Here is a 9,396-nt window from a genome sequence, read left to right as displayed (position 1 = left end):
ATAGCCGATTCAAAAAGCAAATTTTACATGGCCCACCCTATAGATAAGAGTTCTACTGGTCTGAAGACTTTAGCGGGCGCGTACAGCCTTTGGTATATGCATTTTAGAATGTCTTAATATTTAGATACAGCTTTATATAGTTGAATACATCACTTAAATATATTTGAAACAACGCGGAAATGCATACTTTTGACAGCAGGTATTTGTTATGAGCAACTTTATCATGAAATGCATTCTGAGGTTTGCCATTGCCTGCCGAGGGGCGTATGTACATATGTATATAAGATTTTATTTCGAAATTTCGCCTCTGTTGCGTCAGAAACGAGCATTCGATGGTATCGGCTCATCCCTTTTCTCATTTAGCAATTCAATTAAACTAATCAACTGTTAAACATTCAAATGGGCTTGTTCTTGCTGCATGACACCTGGCTTCACGTTCGATTTTTGGTATATTATTTTCTGTTCATGTGTTGATGGGTTTTGCCTGCAAATGGCCGTTTATTGCAAATACCCGTTCATTCATACATTCTTACACAAAAACAATGCACGACATATTTTCAGTATTTCACCAAACAACCGAATACTGTGAAGCACATTTTTTATCATTCGAGAATGTCCCGCTGTGTTTCTTCGGTGCAGGAAACGTAATTGTAAAGTGGTTTTAGTATACCTTTATTTTTTAGTTCCGTTAAAAGCTGGTTTTGTTGGTGCTATGAACGAGTACGAGTACAAGTACATTTCGATGTTGCACGCAAATTTTCAGTGGTCTTTTGCAGCAATCGGAGTGGGGTATAAAACGTTTGCTGACTATTTAAGGGATGTAAAATGGGTTGCAAACACTGACCGGTACAAACTTACAGCAGTAATTACGTTACCTACATACGTAGAATATCAATACACTGGTCACGAGTTTTTAACAGCTTCTAACTACTACACGAAAAAACACAATCTGTAAGTACGCGAAAACCATCAAGAGACCATTTTTTATAAAACCATTTTTCATATAAAAACTAAATTCATTAAAATAATATGCGATAAAAAGTTTATGGATTTTTTCATGTGATTTTGAAATAATGGAAAGAGAGAAGATAAAATTATATGAAAATATACTTTTTATAAAAGCCCGTAGCTGGTTTTTGTAAGCATTCTCGATTGAATGGTTGACGTCGCTTACAGGTAGTGTTTCTCTCAAAAAATTGAATTGATCGGCAACCGTGGCAGTCAACTGACTTGTTTGAAACCATTTCAGCACGAATATGGGAAATGAAAGGGTTTCTATGATCAAATGAAATTAAAAATTTTTGATAATTATTCTCACTTGGCATATTCCGTTTGTTATATATGCGAGTACTCTATAACAAAAGCTAATAAAGAGTTTTGTAATCCATGCAACTTTTATTGGTTGCCCAGTCCCACTTTAGGCTATATAAAAAAATTATTTTTTGCTTATACTTATTAAACTACTTTAGCACATTCTTGCTTTTTGTGTATGTTTATGTACATGTACTCGTATGTACATATTTATTTGCTTATGTGGACATGTAATGGGCATATAATATAGGTATGATACTTAAAATTTAAGTATAAATGTAAATTATGTACAATAATTAATTGCGGAAGTGGTTTTCTAAAATAGTATTTTGAACGGTTCATCGATGACTGGCATTCTTAAAATTTAAAAAGGAATGAAGTCATTAGCAACGGCTGCAACAAATATTCAGAGTCTGCAAGCAACCATAATGTAGAGCCAGTGGCACTTTAATATGCTGCCCTCCCAAACGCGGGAGTACGTCGGGCGTACTTTACCCGTATTTAGCACAACACGAAATGATTGCAGATAGTTGGAGAAGTATATAAAGTTAATTATCAATATTAAAATTTCTGCATCTATATTTTGGTATTCGTGCTTACTTTACTTAATTTTGCCCTCACACAATTGTTGACTCCATTTCATGCATTCCTTGTCGATTGGTATACCATTTCCCTCATTGTTCAGCACTTGTCGACCAATCAATTAATTTGGATCGAATCGATGTGACGTCTTTATAAGCCATCTTTTTGTTGAAGCTGTTTCAAATAATATTAGTTCAATACATATTTCGCTTACATGATACATGCACAGTGTTGAGAAGTAAAAGGTTTCTAAGAAAAATGGGCCAGAAATACGAATTTTGAAAATACATTGACCCGAGCACCATATGCCGGCCCTCTGCTATCACCAGCTGTTACCGTATCGAATACTTTCAGTCCGGTACTTTTGTATCCATTCGGACGACATGACCCAGCCAACGAATCCGCTTGCTCTTTATTCGCCCCACTATGTCTATGTCATACAGCTCATTGTTCCTGACACGTCATTTTGCATGTGACTCCTCATGTGACTCATGGTGCGAATTGATTCTCCTTTCATAGGTACTTTCCAGGACTTACTTTAACAAGCTAATAATTATTATTTTCTGAATTACTTATATTTGGTTGACGTTTGCGCGGCTTCAATTACTACCGAATACAATTTGCTATTTTCGGATGATAGTGACGCTAAAAACCTCAATTCAGCATTTCAGATATTCGAATATTAAGCTATTCGAATCATAATGCAGGTGTGGCTAAGATCAGCTGATTGGCAGACGTAACAGGCGATGTGACAGTGATTTGTTTACGACAAAACTGAGACCGTGTTAATGATAGCTGATGTCGCTTCGTTGCTGCCTGAACTATGACTGATTAGACGAGTGTGTGATTACTTGGGAAATAAGCTGGCAGAATACTGCTGCCGGGTCCTCGGTAATGAGGTAGCCAAAGTTACTTTCAAGATTTTGTTTTTCGTCAAAGCTGTTGGCCAAACCTGGTAATCTATCATCCTTGATGACGAGGAGACCTCTTGTTTTGCGTTGCAACGGCAGCGGCAGTGAAATTGAGAAGAGAGGATAAAAATCAGTTTATAACTTACTCGAAAATTGCTGTGCCTTCAGCCACTCTGAATTTTATGTTGGAGGTAGGAGGGTGTTTCGAGTGGAAGCGTTGGAACCGTAACCAAATGTATACATAAGAAAGTTTAAAAAAATGTTGTACCATGTATTTCTTGTAAACTACAGCACCAATAATGCCAGAATCTAGCCTAATTATGCGAATGTCACGTCAGAGAGACATTTCTGTGCTGTTGTGAATTATACGTAATTCTGAAAATTGTTACAGCATCCCACGGAGACACACGTGCCACCACCACTGTTGGCATTGCATTCTGTTGCCACTCCTGTGGATGTAATGAAAGGTGCAAAACCGACACAACAGCCAAACGAAATTAAAATGGAATATCCACAAGAACCGCGAAATTGCAAACAAAATTCTAGCGGCATAGTTTTAAAGTTTATTCACAGTTGTAAGCACTAAGCATTTAAATTTTCGTTGATGTGAAATCCTTTGTTGCTTTAGCAACTGCTTTTGGCAACAATTGTGTCACGTAGTTGCCACAAATGCAGTGCCTATTAATGTCGCTGATTGCTGTTTGTAAGTCGTGATTTCTTCGGCTAAGGTTGCTTTGGACGAGACTAGGAATGTAAAAGATTCATCGTAATGGGTGAAAGCCGCAAGGGTTGGTGAAGGCTGAACATACAATCTGTCTAGTTTTCAAACTTAAGAAATTTTAAGCATCACCTCAAATTCGAAAAAAACTTGCCACATATCGTGTAAGCCTATGGGCTTCGTACTATAGATGTATGTGTAATAGCAAAAGCGTGCCAAAATTGCGGTTGCGTAACTTTTAATGATTAAATAGCAAAGAGATTTTCTACTCTAAACAATTCCCACCACTAGCAACCATTTTATGCGGGCGCTCCAAGGTACAGCTCTAATCCGCTTTGCGTTCGTGCTTGTGACGCGCGACACTCCATCGCTGATAATTATTTAACCAAATCGCCTTACGATATTCTCTGAGACTGATAACGAAACTAATGTTGCATAATGTACAAGTCAACGTGATGCCGTTAAACGGCGGCATGCTGCACTTGGTCCTTTATCGCAACACCCAGCAGCAACAAGCTAAGCTCTCACACCCATTCATATAATCGCCCAAAATGTATGTATGTATATGTGTACAGCTACGTGCCGATAATAGCTCGGAATTAATTGATCAGAAACCGAGATTGCAACTGACAACTGTTGTCGTTGGTCGAGATGACTCTGACTGCTGACTGCTGCATCGATTCGCCATGCACAAATACAAAAATATGTATGTAAGAAATAATAAAGGCTCTAATCTACTCTGTTAAGGCTATTTTGCCATTCGCTTTGGTTTCGTCTCCCATCCCAACCGGTTTATGAACTCGTTGGGCGATTGAATTTTGTGGCAGCCACATGCAGTGCCCATTGCGTAACATTAATGTTGACAAATGGTCAGATTGGCTAACTTCTACCGGCGCGCGAGCTTGGGTAGTGACGACAATAGAATTCTAGTCAATTTGCGTGGCTATGAAGACCATTTTCGTTCCTGTTTTATTTTTGTTTCTAGCCCTAATTGTTGATTGTTGCCACAACATGCGCTTTATATGCGGCACTCGCAACGGCCAATTTGAGTACGCTGGCGTTGTGTTCGCTTCAAAAAATTTACATATATTTATATGTAAATATCGTGATGGAGAGGCGCACTCGTGTGGCTTATATCGCGGCAGTGCATAAAGATTATCAAGTGTTTTGCCAAGGCGGCAGTAGGCTACAGACACCCTCTATTTGCCAAGAATGTCCATTGCGTTGATCAAATTTTTCACGTGCACTACATGGGGCATATGTCAGTCTTAGCCGGTGGAAGTTAGAAATTTTTGAGCATTTTTAGTGTGATTTGCTTTGGCATAATCCATTAACAGAGTCGAGAATCGAATTCGTATCGCTCAGCAGGTCCGCTGATGACAAAATATATTCTAAAATTATTAATGTGAAGATATGATTTTGAATGCAATAATAATTGCGAATGTTATAAATTCAGTGACTGCTGCCATTATACCATAGCACCATGCGAGTTTTATTTGCTTTATATTTTAGCCAACATTATTTACTCGGCTATGAGTCAAGCTACTGCTATTGTCCTTAAGTTCCGGTTTCGAATTTTTGTGTCATTCTTTGCGGCTAAATTTTTTGAAAATCCTGTTTTAGCGGCCAAACCGGCCAGTGAAAATAATAAATGTGCATATCCTGTCATATGAGACGGTATATGCGCAGCCGGCTGACTATTTAAAACATATTTAATGAACAAAATATACACACAAGACGCAACACGCACTGAAAAGCTGGCCATTCGGACGGCAGTTGTTGGTGGATTGCACGCGCGTGCGCCCATTACGTTGAAAATTAATGCCATTATTACCTTCATACACACCGCTTCGTTTGTGTACAAGTATATGTATGTGTGTATGTATATGGGTGAATTTATATGCTAGCTTTAGAAAGGATATTTTGTGGCAAGCATGTTGTGCAACAGCACAAAGAAGCAGGGAGCTCATTTACGCTACACAGCGAGGGTGAAGCAGCGACGCGTGGCTTTAAATATATGACGCTACGGTTGCACGCTTGAATGTTGTTAGGACGCGTGCCAACACTACCAATACCACCATCACCACCACCACCACTCTTGCGAGGCACCACTAACCACTTCGCTTCCTTGCTGGCACACCTTACCTCAGCTTGCTTCGACATGTCATACATTATGTTGCCTGGGCGTCTTGTCTCTGGCACGCTTGAGTGGCTTATGATCTTCAGCCTTAAGCAGCGTAGTGCTTCAGCTAGTGAACCCCATATTTTTCAGGCTGCGTACTTACTACATACATACAAACTATTAAATTAGGGTATTGTGTTAACGAAGCGCGACGTACGTACTAGTATGTACCATATGTGAGTATGTATGTAAGTTACCGAATTTTCACCTTTTTTATTTAAAGGTTTCTGAAACAAATTTCCTAAAATGTCTAACTATTGTTGATAACTTCACTTACAAATGCCCATTTTTTGTAGAATTAAAATTTCCCTAGTTGTTTACTAAATATTACAATACCTATCTGGTTTCATGAGGCGGCCAGTGACTGTCGTCTTGACTCGACAATTTTTCTACGATTTTTTGTCTGTTTTCGTAAGTTGAGGGTATTTTGTTTCTTTGGAGTTTAGTTTGAGTGTTTATATTGTTGTTACAAAGTTGAAAAGCTACAATTTTTCCTTCTTTGAAAATATCATTTAGGAGTTTATTGGTTGATGGTTTGAAGGGTTGTTAGTTCTTCCATCCATTCTATCTTTTCGCTGTTATTTTCATGGTTTCTTTAATCAGCGATAAGGCTTCAAGGATCCTCTTTTCACCGCTGAATTCTCTGGCAGATGGCAAATTCGTTATTGTCAGATATGTGAATTTAATTACAATAAAACTCGACATTTACTAATGCTCCTGATGTGGCATATGAAATGGTTACCTCATACGACTGTATACGAGTACATACGTATGCATTGAAATAGTATGTGTGCATGCATGTATGTATATACTGATATTTAAAGACATACGTTACATTTGGCGTGTTACCTACTGGTGATAACTTTAGACACAGATGCCGAATGCGGTTTTGAATGAAACTGTTGATTAGGATAGTCCTTTCAGTTGCCAATTTTCAAAATTGATGTTTTTTTGGCAATTTAAGGTGATTAAACAAAGTTCGTGTAGAAAAAAAAAATGGATCAGATAAGTCAAATCTATACGTCACACAGAAAATTTTTTTTACATAAATATCAAAAACAAAAAAAGTAATTACTTTTACGGAATTACCGAGCTACACACTGCATATATACGAGTATAAGCGATTCAACGTACAGCTGCTACGCTATCCTGCGACCAGAAAAGAAATGAAGCTGCTCGCTAACCAGATCAACACACATTGGGGAGTTACAAATACCAGTCTTAGAAACATCGCTCAAGAGAAAATTAACACAGTGAAAGCCACCAATATCACATCATGGATCTCTGATACTACTTAGGGCATCGGTTGGCAGAAACCCCTCCACTGAACCCTCCTTGAGAGTACCGACTGGTAATAGGTACCACAGTTCTCACTCTGCACACAGTTGAGAGGTAACTAGCTAGGGTAAGACTTCACGGACAAGTGTTCATTACTCCTTATCAGTACAGCATTTGCAAATGGAGTTTTACTATGGTGTGAGGTAAAGGGCCGGATCAAGGTGTCATGCGACCCGAGCCGAGGATCAGCCTGGGTGGGGCCCTTTTTCAAAAATAGCCGAGTCGTTAACTTGAGCTGACGGATACCTGGCGCCCTCCGTAATAACTAGCCTTGCCTGTGTAGTTCGGAGCTATGCACAGGTGGACATCTCTTCTCCGACTCTCGTGGGCCCAACTATGAACTTAAACAATAAAAAAAACAAAGACAAACAAACAAATCAGAAGCGCTGGCACTGGGACTGAGGTTAAGCCTAGCTCCAGCATATCCACACATCCTGCGACTGTCGTCGGAACCAAACCAAGTAGTCGACATCCTGTGGCTATGTGGAGAGCTGGGGAAGATACTGCCACAGGTAGCACAGAGGTCAGTGCTCTCGCCGGAAGATGGCCGACAATAAAGATCACTGATTCAACCAAAGCAGGGTACTTGGAGAGGCATAATGCCGTCAAGGTACTTAAAAGGCTGCACGAAACACCACCAACAACGGAGGAGCTGACGAAGAGGCAGACGAGTCGATAGAATGGGCGAAGAAGATATTACCTAACTTCACCCTCGAAGGGCCAACCACATCGTTAGCTGTCACCAAAAGACAGAGGTCTACTGAAGAGGTCAAACCGTCAGCGAAAAGACCGAAAATCGAGGCACAGCGCGTAATAAAACGTTCTCAGAAGTGGCGCTAATGTGACGCTGGAAGTGCTACTAAGCAATCCAGGCCCGCCACCATCATGTACTGACGCTGGCTGGTATCAAGGTCAAATTAAAATTATAGCCTGCGACGACGAAAGACCGGTAGAGCTATACAAAGCAGCAAAAGCGAAGATCGGGGAAGTCTACCCTGAAGGGAAGCTCGTGGTAGTAGACAAGAAAGATATCCCGTCTCGACCAAGGGCACGAGTTTGGGTCCCTACACCCTCAGACCTACAGAAAATCATGCAAATAATAAGTGCATGCAATCCAGGTCTTCCAACGGCGGGCTGGAAATTTGTAAGACTTTTGACAATACTGAAAGAGTGGACGGTGTGCTAACGAAACGTGCCACAACGCAGATAATGTTGTTACTAACGAACGAATCGCTAGAACCTTTGGCGAAAAGCGAAGATATCATAAATTACGTTTTTGGCAAGGTGAGAGTCAGAACCTATAAAGCAGATGCTGATGCCATCGACCAATTGGCCTCAGATATTGAAGCTAACGACGCTGAGGAAGATCCAATGGAGTCCTAAAGCGACGTCGAGAGCATTGACTTGGAAGGTTCCTGTTCGTCAGCGTCTGAGCTCACAGCTAGACTTAAGAAAATGAGTACGAGTACGACAACAGGGCTTCCATCTGGTTCGAGTACAACATACTCAGAAAGAGAGCTCTTGAGCAAGTCGCAAAAAGAAGAGAATGCAAAGAATGCGTCTACTTCAAATAAATCTACATCATAGCGAGCTAGCATCCCTAGTTGCTTGCATGGCAGCCGACAACCCTGATTTTGACCTCCTTCAGGAGCCATGCGTCAATAGAGGGCGCATTTGCGGATTAAGGACGCCAAAATATAGGCTATACACAGCGGACTGTGAAGGTAATTCAAGATCTTGTATTATGGCAAAAACAGAACTAACCACATTTATAATCCACAAATACAGCAAAACAGACACAACTACGATAAGCTGGGAGACAGATGGTAACAAGTACCAGCTATCGTCTTTTCACATGGCATATGTAGATCCAGTACCGTCGAACCTGCTAAAAGAGTTGATACTGGACAGCGAAGCTTACGGCAACAAACTACTATTGGGAGGAGGTGCAAACGCCAATCACACCAATTGGGGTAGTTCAAATATTAACGAGCGAGGTGAGTTACTCTTTAATTGTATTATGAAACCAAATTATTGCTGTGCAATCGCGGTAATGAGCCTACCTTTATTGTACGTAATCGTCAGGAAGTTCTTAATATTACGTTAGTTTCAGACTCAATTAGAGATAGAATAGAGAATTGGAGAGTACTCAATCGGCATTCATTCTCTGATCACAGATATATAGAATGTACGCTCCAGGAAGAGGTCATTCATCCTAAAGCACTAAAATTCAGGAACCCTAGGCAAACAAACTAGCTAAGATATTCTCAAGAACTAGCAAAACGTTTGCCCACGGATCCCCCTTTCAAGCCTTCTGGCATAGAGACATTAAATAACATGGTCAATAGACTGAC

General features: G+C 40.2%; 1 pseudogene; it reads left to right on the top strand.

The window, feature by feature from the left end:
* The first annotated feature begins 7,641 nt into the window (after positions 1-7,641).
* On the top strand, positions 7,642-8,629 carry LOC128861879 (uncharacterized; annotated as a pseudogene).
* The last annotated feature ends 767 nt before the right edge of the window (positions 8,630-9,396 follow it).

This window comes from Anastrepha ludens, chromosome 4, assembly GCF_028408465.1.
Source record: "Anastrepha ludens isolate Willacy chromosome 4, idAnaLude1.1, whole genome shotgun sequence".
Taxonomy (NCBI): Eukaryota; Metazoa; Arthropoda; class Insecta; order Diptera; family Tephritidae; genus Anastrepha; species Anastrepha ludens.
The sequence above is the reverse complement of the archived record's forward strand: the minus strand, read 5'-3'. Positions and strand labels throughout refer to the sequence as shown.